Source organism: Pleurodeles waltl, chromosome 3_1 (assembly GCF_031143425.1).
Source record: "Pleurodeles waltl isolate 20211129_DDA chromosome 3_1, aPleWal1.hap1.20221129, whole genome shotgun sequence".
In the NCBI taxonomy this organism is placed as follows: domain Eukaryota; kingdom Metazoa; phylum Chordata; class Amphibia; order Caudata; family Salamandridae; genus Pleurodeles; species Pleurodeles waltl.
In genome coordinates, this window is record NC_090440.1 from 1,666,264,016 (window position 1) to 1,666,276,994 (window position 12,979).

The window sequence follows — 12,979 nt, forward strand, 5'->3', positions numbered from 1 at the left end:
TTCTCAGAACATCAGCTGTGTTGTAATAAAAATACTTAATTGTCCCTTACACGTTAGAGGGAGATTCCAGCCAGAGAACCACGTCTGCATGCTGATTGTCGAATGCTTTGCTGCAGCTGTTTTGCAGACCACATGTGTTGTATTTGGGTAGTTTATAGTTGGTAAGTTTTCTTTATGGAACTATTGTGGGGGAATCTAGAATGCCGGGAGAAAAGAACGGGGGTTTTCATGGGCATTCTGATGATGGATTGGCTGGAGTAAGACGTGTTGTGTTTAACAGAAATAAAACTTCTATAATTTTACCTAGTCCTGCGTGAAGATTACAACAACATGCCTTTGCTCAGTTATGGGGGATGATGTCTTCCCAGGGGAACCTGAAGGGCAGAATTAAAGCTTAACATGCTGTGCTCATCATAGTCTAGGTAGGAATTAGTCTATTGACCATAGTGACACTATGATAGCGTTATTTCTCGTCACAATTTTAATACTGTCATGCTGTGCCGTCCTGGTTATTGCAGCTCACACTTTGCTATCTAAGATGCAGTTGTTTTTATTAAAATCATTATTGAAACATATACTGCCTGTTTATCATTTATATATGAGACTAAATGTAACTGAGGGAAACGGATGAGACCTGAGTGACCACGGCTTCCCTGAGAAACCAAGTATGTCATGCCCAGTCATCCCTATCCGTGGGTAGAGATGAGACACTTCTAGTTAGCCGAAGCAAAACCCGGATTGGAGCGACAGGTGTCACCCACAGTGGATCAGACTTAGGCCCTCATTACAACCCTGGCGGTAAATGCCACCTACCACAGTGCTGACAGCCGCCAACATGCCGTGACCGCGGCGGTAATCCGCCATGGGTATTATGACCCACACATAGAATACCGCCACAATAGAGACACCCACACAAGTCCGCCAGACCAAAGGTCAGTGATAAAATGGCGATAGCAAAACCCACACCGTTACGCCAACAGGAATACGCCCACAGTATCACGACCCACGAATCAACTCAGCGGTCTTTCAACCACGGTAAACCATTGGCGGTACACACCACTGCGCTCAAAATACACACACACATACAAAACTACATTGGACAATTCAAAATACACACACCTGACACACATACACACACCACACCTACACCACTATAAAACACACACCCACATTACCCCAACCTCTTTCAACTAAATGTTTTTTATCTAACTGAGAGACACAAGCCAGGAGCACCCACTCAATCAGAGGCACAGAACATCATCACCCATACACCATTCATGCACATCACAGCATACACAACAACACATCACCCCACACATCACCCCACACACATCACTCACACCACATCCATGGCACCCCAAAGACACCTGAGGAGGAACTAAGGGTAATGGTGGAGGAAATCATCCGGGTAGAGCCACAGCCATTCGGATCACAGGTGCAGCAGACGTCCATTGCTAGGAAGATGGAGCTATGGCGGAGAATAGTGGACAGGGTCAATGCCATGGGACAGCACCCAAAAACCAGGGATGACATCAGGAAGAGGTGGAACGACCTACGGGGGAAGGTGCGTTCCGTGGTATCAAGACACCAGATTGCTGTAAAGAGGACTGGCGGTGGACCCCCATCTCCTCCCCCACAACTAACAACATGGGAGGAGCAAGTCTTGGCAATCATGCATCCTGAGGGCCTGGCAGGAGTAACAGGAGGACTGGATTTTGGTAAGTCAAATCTTAACTACTTCATCCCCCCCACCCTACCTGCATGCCATCACTAACTCCTACCCCTACCCTCACCCCCATCACTCCACCAACTCACATATACCCCACTAACACAACCCACCCATCCCAAAACCAAGCCCTGCATGCACCACCAATGCATGGACATCACTCACAGACCTGCATGGACATCCATCACCCCAGCATGCTGAACAGAGAGACTCACCCAGTCCACAAAATCACCACTCACACAAGGCCAAGCCAACAGGGAAATCACAATCATAGAGGGAAACACAACCATGCACAAGATGGCACCCGCAGATACATTAACAATGCATTTGCATCCCAACAGGACCGCTACCCAACGTCACTGGAGAGGAGGAGCCAGCTACATCCAGTCCCACCCCCAGAAGAGGCCCACAGTGATGACAGCAGCTCTGCATGCCTGGATCAGGATGACCAACCTGGCCCATCAGGGACCTCTTGACAGTCAGTTCCCCTGCCACAGTCCCAACCGACCACAGAGCCTCCCCCCTCAGGAAACACCACCACAGCACCCACCCAGCGGGCCCATGCCATGTCCCCAGAACACGTCAATCAGCAGTGTGTCCACCACTACAGGGACCCTAGGCAACCCCACAAACCCAGGACGATCAGGGACCTGGGGCCAGTGGCAGTGGGCACACGGTTCAGGGGACAGAGGCACAGGACAACAGGGAAGCTGGGAGGACTGCTGTGCGGCAGGGGGAGGACAGGCCCAGAAAACCCACTCTCCATGAGGCACTCTCTAACATCCTGGGAGCATACCACCATTCCCAGGAGACCATGGGCCAGGTACTGGCCAAGTTGCAGGAGACCCAGTGGCTGCAAGAGGGACAGTACCTGAGGATCAGGGAGGACCTAACAAAAATATACACCATCCTGGTCAGCATTGCAGGGACACTAGCCAAACTGAGGAACAGCCTTCCACCTCCTCTGGCGCTAGTGGACAGAAGGCCCAGCCACAGGACCAACAGGCCAGCAACCCACTCCCTGCAGAAGGAGAGCCACCCTGCAAACAGTCCTTGCGATCCAGGCAGAAGACTGAGAACATTGCCAAGATACCCGCCAGGAAAAAGGACTCTCCTGTTAGTCACCCTTCTGTCCCACTCTGTTACCCAGTCCGCCTTGAACTGCCATTGCTCCCCTTCCTATGCCCCATTGGACAATGCAACTGTGATACCAAGAGACTGGGCTCTAACTGGACATTCCTCCACCATCACCCTAGACCCTTGCACATACCCCTATACCTATTGGCACAAAAATAAACACCCTTGAAACAAATACCATACTGGAGTCAGTCTAATGAATCTCAAATGTATTAGTACAACATTATCAAAGCATTGCAACGTATATGTACAGTGAAATATACTACAGGATGACCTTTGGTGGGCAGCAGTACAAATAGCAGGAGCCAGAATGGGGCACACAGATCGGAAAATAGAGAATCCTAAGGTAACAGTCAGCGGCCATAGACATAGGGTAAGAGGCTGCCATGTACAATGTCCAACAGATTACTGAAATGTTAAGTGGAGTCACTGGAAGTACTGCTGTATTATTTTTGTTCTGTTGTCCGCATCTTCTTTCGCTGCCTCCTCTTCGTCACTGTCCACAGGCTCCACCGCTGCCACAAGACCATCTCCAGGCTCATCCTCCTCCATAAAAGGCACCTGGCGTCTCAAGGCCAGGTTGTGCAACATACAGCATGCCACGATGATCTGGCACACCTTCTTGGGTGAGTAGTTCAGGGATCTACCAGTCAGATGGAGGCACCTGAACCTGGCCTTCAGGAGGCCGTAGGTTCTCTCAATTATCCTCCTTGTACGCCCATGTGCCTCACTGAAACGGTCCTCTGCCCTTGTCCTGGCATCTCTCACTGGGGTCAGTAGCCATGAGAGGTTGGGGTAACCAGAGTCACCTGTAAATATCAAAGGACAACTGTTAGACACACAATAACCCTTAGGGACAAGCCCATACCCAGACACCTACTTATACTGTGTGGGGACCTTGGGCTCACTTATTAGCCACACCCGGTGCCTCTGGATGTGGCCCATTACATATGGGATGCTGCTATTCCTCAAGATATAGGCGTCATGCACAGAACCAGGGTATTTGGCATTCACATGGGGGATGTACTGGTCCGCCAAACACACCATCTGCACATTTATCGAGTGATAGTTTTTTCTATTCCTGTAAACCTGTTCATTTCTCCAGCGGGGGGGCACATGCCACATGTGTACCATCAGTGGCACCAATGATGTTGGGGATATGTCCCAGGGCATAAAAGTCAGCCTTCACTTTGGCCAATTCATCCACTTGGGGGAACACAATGTAGCTGCGCATGTGTTTTAGCAGGGCAGACAACACTCTGGTCAACACGTTGGAGGACATTGGCCGAGACATCCCTGATGCCATGGCCACTGTAGTTTGAAAGGAACCACTTGCCAGGAAATGGAGCACTGACAGGACCCGTACTAAAGGGGGATTCCTGTGGGCTGGCGGATAGCTGACGTCAGGTCTGGCTCCAATTGGGCACACAGTTCTTGGATTGTGGCACGATCAAGTCTGTGTGTGATGATAATGTGCCTGTCCTCCATTGTTGACAGGTCCACCAGGGGTCTGTACACCGGAGGATGCTGCCATCTCATAATCTGCCTCAGTGGTTGTAGTCTATGGAGGAGAACGGTGAGGAGAGGGTCATATTTCCACACACATTGCACTAATGTTGCTGAATTTACGTCACAGAAGCAGTATGTGAAGTCGAGAGTCAGTTGCCATGTGCCCCTGCTGAAATGGCGGCTACCTGACCTGTGAGGAGGGACAAGTGGAAATGAGGTAAGTGCGCTTGTGTTGTGCGCCGTCGCGGTTGGTGGTCGATGACCGCTGCGCAACTTTGCATCGGTTATCATTGGGCCCTATGGGTTCCAGGAGCCAATGGCAATGTACGCCGGTGATGACGGTACGCACCGCCGCAGACGTCACCGCCATTTTCTAACTATTCACTCAATTGCTACCTGACCATCAACAGGAGAGGACCTACACTGCAAGTGCTGCTGTAACCTGAGTCTGGAAGCGACAATGGCTCATGTGTCTGGGGAAAGGGCACCTGCCTTCACTGCTGAGGAGTTGGAGAAACTGGTGGATGGGGTCCTACCCCAGTACACATTACTCTACGGTCCTCCAGACAAACAGGTGAGTACACTGTGAGAATGATGTGTGGGCAATGCATGTTTGGAGTGGTGTGGATGTAAGCCACATGTTGGGGGGTGCTGAGGCATCCTGGCCTGAGTACTGCATGAGAAGTGGTCAGTGTATGTACATCAGGGCATGGGTGGGAACTGGTGGGCAATGGGTATGCCAGTCCGGATGGGTGAGTGATTTCCTTTTCTGCTGTCTTATCCCTCCAGGTCAGCACCCACCAGAAAAAGGGTATTTGGCGTGCCATCACCAAGAAGGCGCGGACCCTGGGGGTCTATCACAGGCGGAGCACCCACTGCCGCAAGAGATGGGAGGACCTGCACCGCTGGACCAAGAAAACGGCGGAGGCCCAGCTGAGGCTGGCCTCCCAGTGTGGAAGGGGTGCTCCTCACACCATGACCCTCCTGATTTTCCGTATCCTGGCGGTGGCCTATCCGGAGTTGGATGGGCGCTTGAGGGCATCACAGCAGCCACAAGAGGGTGAGTACAGATTCAGATTCATGACTTTGCGCGCTTTAGGAGGTGGCTGGGTGGGGGATGTGGGCCGTGGGTGCCCCTAGGCCAGGGCGATCGTGGCAGGGTAGGTCCCTTATGTGCAGGCTCTGGCGCACTCCTCCCCTAATGGTGTAAGTAGCCATCTACTACTGGGCAGGGTCCTGTGGGTGTCAGGTGTGCAGATGCTGGCGTTAGGCATTGTACCCCATGGGCTGGTGACTATCTTAGTGACTGGTTGGGCATGGCCCAGTGCATAGGGCAGGTCACTGTGTGTTGTGTACGCCAACGGTAGTGTTGTTGCTGGCATTGACCAAGTGCATCCTCTGTCTCTCCCCCCCCTTTTTGTTTTGGTCGCCCTCTCCTTGTGTACATTAGCATCATCTGGTGGAGGAGCAGAGGTACCGGCGATGGAGGAAGCTGCATCCCACATGGGCCTGGAGGCCGAATCCACTGAGGGTGAAGGCACCAGTGGGATAGAGGGGGAGGGGAGCTCCACGACAGGGACAGGAGGGGACACCACTGACAGCGACTCCTCCTCCGAAGAAAGCTCCCTGGCGGTGGCTCCCTCTGTGCCCACCCCAACAACAGGTACAGCCGCCACCCCCCCTACCAGCACCGCCCTCCCAGCAGCCCCTCAGCATGTTTCCCGTGCCCGCTTACCCAGGATGGTGGGCATCTCCTTCGTCCCCAGGCACCTCAGGCCCTGCCCCAGTCAGCCCTGCTGCCCTCAGTGAGGAGGCTATTGACCTCCTGAGATCCCTCTCTGTTGGGAAGTCAACCATACTGAATGCCATCCAGGGTGTAGCAGGGCATTTGCAACAAACAAATGCATACCTGGAGAATATTCACTCTGGCGTGGCGGCCCAACAGAGAACATTTCAGGCTCTGGCCTCAGTACTGATGGCAGCCATTGTCCCTGTGTCCAGCCTTCCCCCCTCCAACTTCCACTACCCAGACCCAGTCCCTTCTACCTCAGCCTATCCCAAGCACACTTTCAGACCAGCATGCACCCAAATCACCACACAAAAGTGGCTCAGGCAAACATAAGCACCACACTTCATCTCACAGGCACTCACACAAGCACCATGCCCATGCAAACACACCAACATCCTCTGCCTCCACCATGTCCCCCTCCTCCTCCTCCTCCTCCACCTCCCTCCCAGTAGCAACTCCACTCACACCTGCATGCACTACATCTTCATCCACTACCACCATCACCAGCACGCACATCACAACACACCCCGCACGAGCAGTCACCACCCCCACAACCATGCATATATCTCCTGTGTCCTCTCCCAGTGTGTCTGTGACCCCTCCTCCCAAAGTACACAAATGCAAGCACCCACCCACCCACCCAACAGCCATCCACCTCACAACAGCATCCAGCCCATGCACCTTCACCCAAACTCAGCAGACGTACACCTCCTACAGCCACTCCCTCTTCCTACACTCCCAAACCCTCTCCATCTTCCCGTCCCAGTGTGTCTAAAAAATGTTTCCTGGCAAACATTGACCTCCTCCCTATACCTCCCCCGTCCTTCCCCTCGGGCCAGGGTGTCAAGATCCAAGGCCAGCACCTCAGCCACCAAATCAGCTTCTGCTGTGATACCTGCAAGTCCCAGAGGATCAAAGGGGGCACCCATGCACCCATCAGGGCAGCCAGTGTGCCACCGACCCCTGCAAAGGACCAACCCATTCCGCCACCTGTCAAGGTGAAGAAGAGGCCAGCATGCAGCACGGCCAAGAAGCACGACCCACCCAGCAAGGCCTCCTCCAAAACTCAAGCTGCCAGTGCCAAGGTCCCAGCAGCATCTGCCAAGGTGGGGAAGAGGAGGAAAACCCAAGGCAAGGCACTTCAGGCCTCGGAGGCTCCAGGTGAGGGACTGGTGCCCACCATCAGTACCAACAGCACCGCAACCTGTACCGTGAAAAGCACCGCCACCTGCACCGCCCCCTGCACCGCCACCTGCACCGCCGCTGCCACAACAACTGTCATCAGCATCATCCCTAGTGGGCAGCCATCCGAGGCTGCAGGAGACGGCCTGGTGTCTCCCTCCACCACTACCAGCACCTGCACCACAGCCAGCACAGCAGCATCCCCGCCGCAGACACCGCCACCTGCACCGCCATCAGCACTGCCACATGCCCAGCTGGTGCCACTACAACTGTCAGCAGCAGCATCCCCAGTGGGCAGCCTTCCAGGACTGCAGGAGACAGCCTGGACCCTCCAACCACCACTTGAAGCACCCCCACCAGCACTGGCACTACCACCAGTATGCAGCCTTAGTCGCCACAGGATGGAGTCTGGCCCTGCCTCCATGGAGTATCATGCTACCTGCTCCCTGCAAATCTCGTACCTCAGACACCCAGGTGAGGGAATGTGTACTGTCACACCCCAGGTGCTGCATCACTGGGCACAATGCCCCTTCCAGAACAAGGTGGGAAAAATGCATCCACTCACCCAATCCTTGGCAGGATGAAGCAGACTGGGCACAAGGCCCCCTCCAGAACCAGTGGAGAAATGCATCCACTCACCCAGTCCTTGGCAGGATGAAGCAGACTGGGCACAAGGCCCCCTCCAGAACCAGTGGAGAAATGCATCCACTATCACTATCCTTGGCAGGATGAAGCAGACTGGGCACAAGGCCCCCTCCAGAACCAGTGGAGAAATGCATCCACTATCACTATCCTTGGCAGGATGAAGCAGACTGGGCACAAGGATTCCTCCAGAACCAGCAGAAAATGCATCCACTCACCCAATCCTTGGCAGGATGAAGCAGATTGGGCACAAGGCCCCCACCAGAACCAGTGGAGAAATGCATCCACTCACCCTATCCTTGGCAGGATGAAGCAGAATGGGTGCAAGGCCCCCTCAAGAACCAGTGGAGAAGCCATCCAGTAGAGAGACTGTGGCTTTGCACTCCCCAGGACCAAGCAGTGGGCAACCCACCCACTTGAGAAACTGTGGCTTTGCACTCCCCAGGACCAAGCAGTGGGCAACCCACCCACTTCAGAAACTGTGGCTTTGCACTCCCAGGACCAAGCAGTGGGCAAACCACCCACTTGAGAGACTGTGGCTTTGCACTCCCCAGGACATCATTGGGGGCATGTTGCCCCCTCCAGGAGTAGTGGCGTAGTACCATCTTCTGGCTGTGGTGTCCCCCCCTCCCCTTCCCCCTGAGGTGCCTGTGTGTTTTCAACCTGATGCCCCTGAAGTGTTCTCTCCGTTTTGAGGCAGGAGTCAGGTGTGGGCTTCCCCCATGATTTTTTGGCCCAGTGGGCCATGGACGTTTGCAAAGGACAGTATACGGCCTTCTGTACATATTGTAAATATTTGTATATACTGTTTTTCTAATCGTTAGCTATATCTGCATATTTCAAAATATCACTATTTGCACTCTATTCCTTTTGTCCTTGTGTTCTTCCAGGGGGTTATGGGGTGTAAATGTAACGTTGCTGCATGTTTATGTGTGTATGGTGTTGTGGGTGGGGGTGTTGCGTGTTGTGCATGTGTGTCACCCTCTTTTTCCTCCCCCCTCTCCCCTGTGTGCTAGGTGCAGTACTCACCGTGGTCGTCGCCGCTGCCTTTGATATCTGTCGTGTATGAGAAGATACACCAGCATGGGGAACACCTGCAGCTCGGGTTCTATGGCGACCTGGTTCTTCGTTGCTTGTCAAGAGGTGAGTGGTTTCCCTTCCAAGTCCTGTTTCCACTGAGCTTCTGATGCGTTGGTACCACCCCTGAAAAGCTGGCGGATTGGCAGGTTGTGATAGGGTGAGCGGTACATTGTCTTCCGCCTGTCTGTTGGCGGTTACCGCTGCGGTGTTTGTTACTACGCCGTGGCGGTCTGAGTGTTAAAGTGGCTGTCTATGTTGGCGGTTTCTGCCGTGGTCGTGAACCCATTTTTTTTACCGCCGGCCTGTTGGCGGTATTACTGCCGCTATAACACCGACCGCCAGGGTTGTAATGAGGGCCTTAGTCTCCCCACACCGCGGGTGATTCTGCCACTCAAAATCCAGTAGTCTCCTTAGAATAATGAGAGCCAACACGACACCATTACCTGTTAGTAAAATGGCAGCAGCCTGTCCTGCAGCACAGGATAGTTGGAAGTGATGCAAGTCCACCAGCGTATGCTGTCATGGTGGTAGGCGGTCGCAACCACCGTACAACTATTCATTGGTAAACATTGCTGTCTATGGGGGACTGGGGCCAATTAGGATCACTGCCGGAGGTGAAGGTCCTGTACAGAGCGACGGGCCTGCCATTTTCTGCCCCCTAGCTCACTTGACTCCTGACACTCCTGCAAGCAACACCTCCCTATGTGAGCTGCTGTGTACTGTCTCTGGGAGCCATAATGCCACGCCCTGCAGGTGATAGGGCCCCGGCATTCACCCAAGAAGAACTGGAGAAATTGGTGGAAAGGGTCCAATCCCTGTATCGGGGCACCAGAGGAGCAGGTGAGCCCCATGCCATTGTAGTGTGTGTTAGGTGTGTATGTCGTAGTGAGTGGTGTAGGCATACCAGCAATGGAGTGCATGCATGCTGGGGGCATGGATATGTGGAGTGTGACCCGTTTGGATGGATGTTGATGGAGATGTGGTGTGCCTGGTGTTTGTAGTCCACTGCAGAGTGGCACAAATGGACATGGGCTTGCCACTGGCCTTTTACTGGTATGTAGTTGTTTATTCAATATATATTTACATTTAATACATCAAGCCCAGCCTACTGTTGGTATTGATGATGACATTCTTGTTGTGCCTTTCCTTCTACATGTCTGTTTGCTGTTTGTGGACTTTGGTTTGGGTGTTTGAGCTGTGTGTGTTGGTTGTACTAGCTGTGTTGCCAGGTATGCATGTGTGTGTGTGTGGTCCTGCCGTTGGTCCTGATGTTAGTGATGTGTTTTGTTTGAGTGTTATGATTGTGTGGTTTCACTGATGTGTGTTGCTTAGTTGTGCATTCTGCGTGGTGTGGTGCTGTTGTTTGCCATTGTGTGGTTGTTGTGGGTACGTCCGTGTACATAGGTATGGGTTTATCATTTGCGTTGTGTGCTGTGTGGGAATGGTGTGTTATTTGGTACGTTGTGTGGGTATATGCCTGTGTTGACTGTTTGTGAGCTGTTTATGAGTGGTGTTGTGGGCATGTGTTGTCATGTGTGGGTGTGCAGTGCTATGTTGTGGCAACGTTTTTGTGTAGCTGCAGTTGTGTTGGTGTGTGACTGTGGTGTTGTGTATCTGTGTGTTGGCGTGTGGCGATGATCTGTGTGTGTGTGCGGGGAGGTGTGTGTCTGATACGTGTGTGTTGTGCTTGATGTGTGTATGGCACGTGCGGGTGTTTTGTGTGTGGGCGTATGTGTGTGTTGGCATGGGTGTGCATTTGCATGTGGGTGTCGCTCACTATCCATCCCGGCTATGTGTGTAGTGTGCATGTGTGCTTTAATGGCTTTCCCTCCAATGTGTGCTAGGTGTGGGTACGTACGGTTGTTGTCCTCTTTGTCATCACCAGTTCTGAAGATGCAGTGCGAGCAGGAGCATTGTGAAGACTTTGAGTTCTGGTGCCTTGGCAGCTCCAGAAGGTGAGTGTCCCCTTTTATGTGGTTCGGTTCCGCCACGGTCTTGGTGGCGGTGCGACTGCGGTGGAAACCCTGATGGTGTGCAACCTCGTAGTTCGCTCAGCGGAAACATGGTTCCCGCCGGGCTGGAGATGCCTACCGCTGTCCAAGGCAGTCCGTCCGCACTGGTGGTACTGGCAGTGAATTGGCTGTTTTCATTTCAGAAGATTGCCATGGTCATAATATGGCGGTCTTCTCCGCTGGGCCGGTAGCGGTGCAACCTCCACCGTGGCGGTCCTTGGACTGCCAAATTTGTAATGTGGGCCTTTGTTTATATATTTCTGTGTGTCCGTAATGGGGGTGATGTTGAGATGACAGCAGGACATCTCCACTTGGGCTTTTTAGGAACATGGTGTAAGCCACAGAGCAGGAAGGGCAGGGACTTGCAGGGAGTCTGGATGGGTGCAGGGTTACGGTTTTGGGATTTTTTTTAAAGGGGCCAGGGTCAATAATTCCCTTTCACCTTTAGGGTAAGTGCTGGGTGCATCCCAGGTAGCATGAGTCATTTAGTTAGCTTAACTATCCAGTTTACTTTCTTTAGTTGGGTGGTTGCAGTGGTGAACAGAGGCTGAAGTAGGTAGGGCTAGGATAGTTTAAGTGGCAGTAGCAGTGTAGGAATGCAGGGAGAGAAGACCTACTGTTATTTTAAATTCTAGAGCAGGCATGGATATTTTAGAGGGCCCAACAGGTGAGATGGTTGGCAGAGTGGGCAACCGCCACAAACAGAAAATGCTGCAGGAGGGGAAAGGAACAGGAGGAGACTGCAAAAAGAAACGGAGCCTGGGGTGAGAGGCTGTGTCAGGTAGTTTGAGATGTGGCAAGGATGGCAAGAAAGGAGCAGTACACACATTTGAGTTCAATAGGGTGACAGAGGCATCTGAAGTGGAGTAGGCATCTGGGCAGGCTTATTCAAGGTGCCCAACTGACACACCTAACAAGTTGTTGATGTGGAGTGTGGCACTGTGGTGGAAGGCAGCAGTATGAGATTTGAAGAGCAACAAGGAACGATGAAACAAACAGCGAGGCATTTTCCAAGAGAGGTAGAATAGAAGAGTCCATCAAAGGGGCAGGAGTGTAGCTGCAACTGGAAAAGTAATACATGCTTCTTGGTGAAAGGAAATATGGCGGCACATAGGTGGGGTTGTGGCAAACCCTGTGAGAGTCTTGTGTGGCTCTGTTGTCCCAGTAATAAGAGAGGGTTCAGTCAGGTGTGTCCAACTTTATGGCAATGTTGGGCGGTGCTGTGTGAGCGGCGGATGGGTCTTGTGAGGCCTCTCTCTCTAAGACTGTTTCACCTAAGATTCCTATTATTATGTTATATTAAACAGTTTGTATAGTGCACGGCTGCCCCAGCAATGGAACTTCCCAGCGCTAGGTCTGGACAGGATTAAAAAACAGCTGCCACAGAAAGTGCACAAGAGAAGGACAGTGCCCTATAAATTTCTAATGAGAGAAAAGCCAGGTTTTCAGGATCTTTCTAAAGTGCAAATGGTTCTCAATCATCCTAATATTAAGGGGTAGCGAGTTCCAAGCAGCATAAGCCTTGGCTATAAAGGAACGACCTCCAGCTCTTGCTAGCTTGACACTAGGTAACTTGGCTAAAATAAAATCTGTTGAGTGTAAAGTACGGGCAGGCCAGTACGGGAGAACCAATTTCAACAGAATGGGGGCCCTCATACAGTACAGAATTTGGTGTACAACTCACAATGTCTTGAAATATATTTGTTTCTCCACCAGGACCCAGTGTAATTTCTGTATGAGTCCGGACAGTGAGCAAAACGTAGGGAGTGAAAAAAGCTGTGGCATTTTGAACCAATTGGAGTCTTCCAATGACCGATTTGTTGGTGCCCAAATAAAGGACATTGCAATAATCCAGCCTAGAGAGAACTGCAGCCTGGACAATAGTCTGTTGCATGTTGGAGT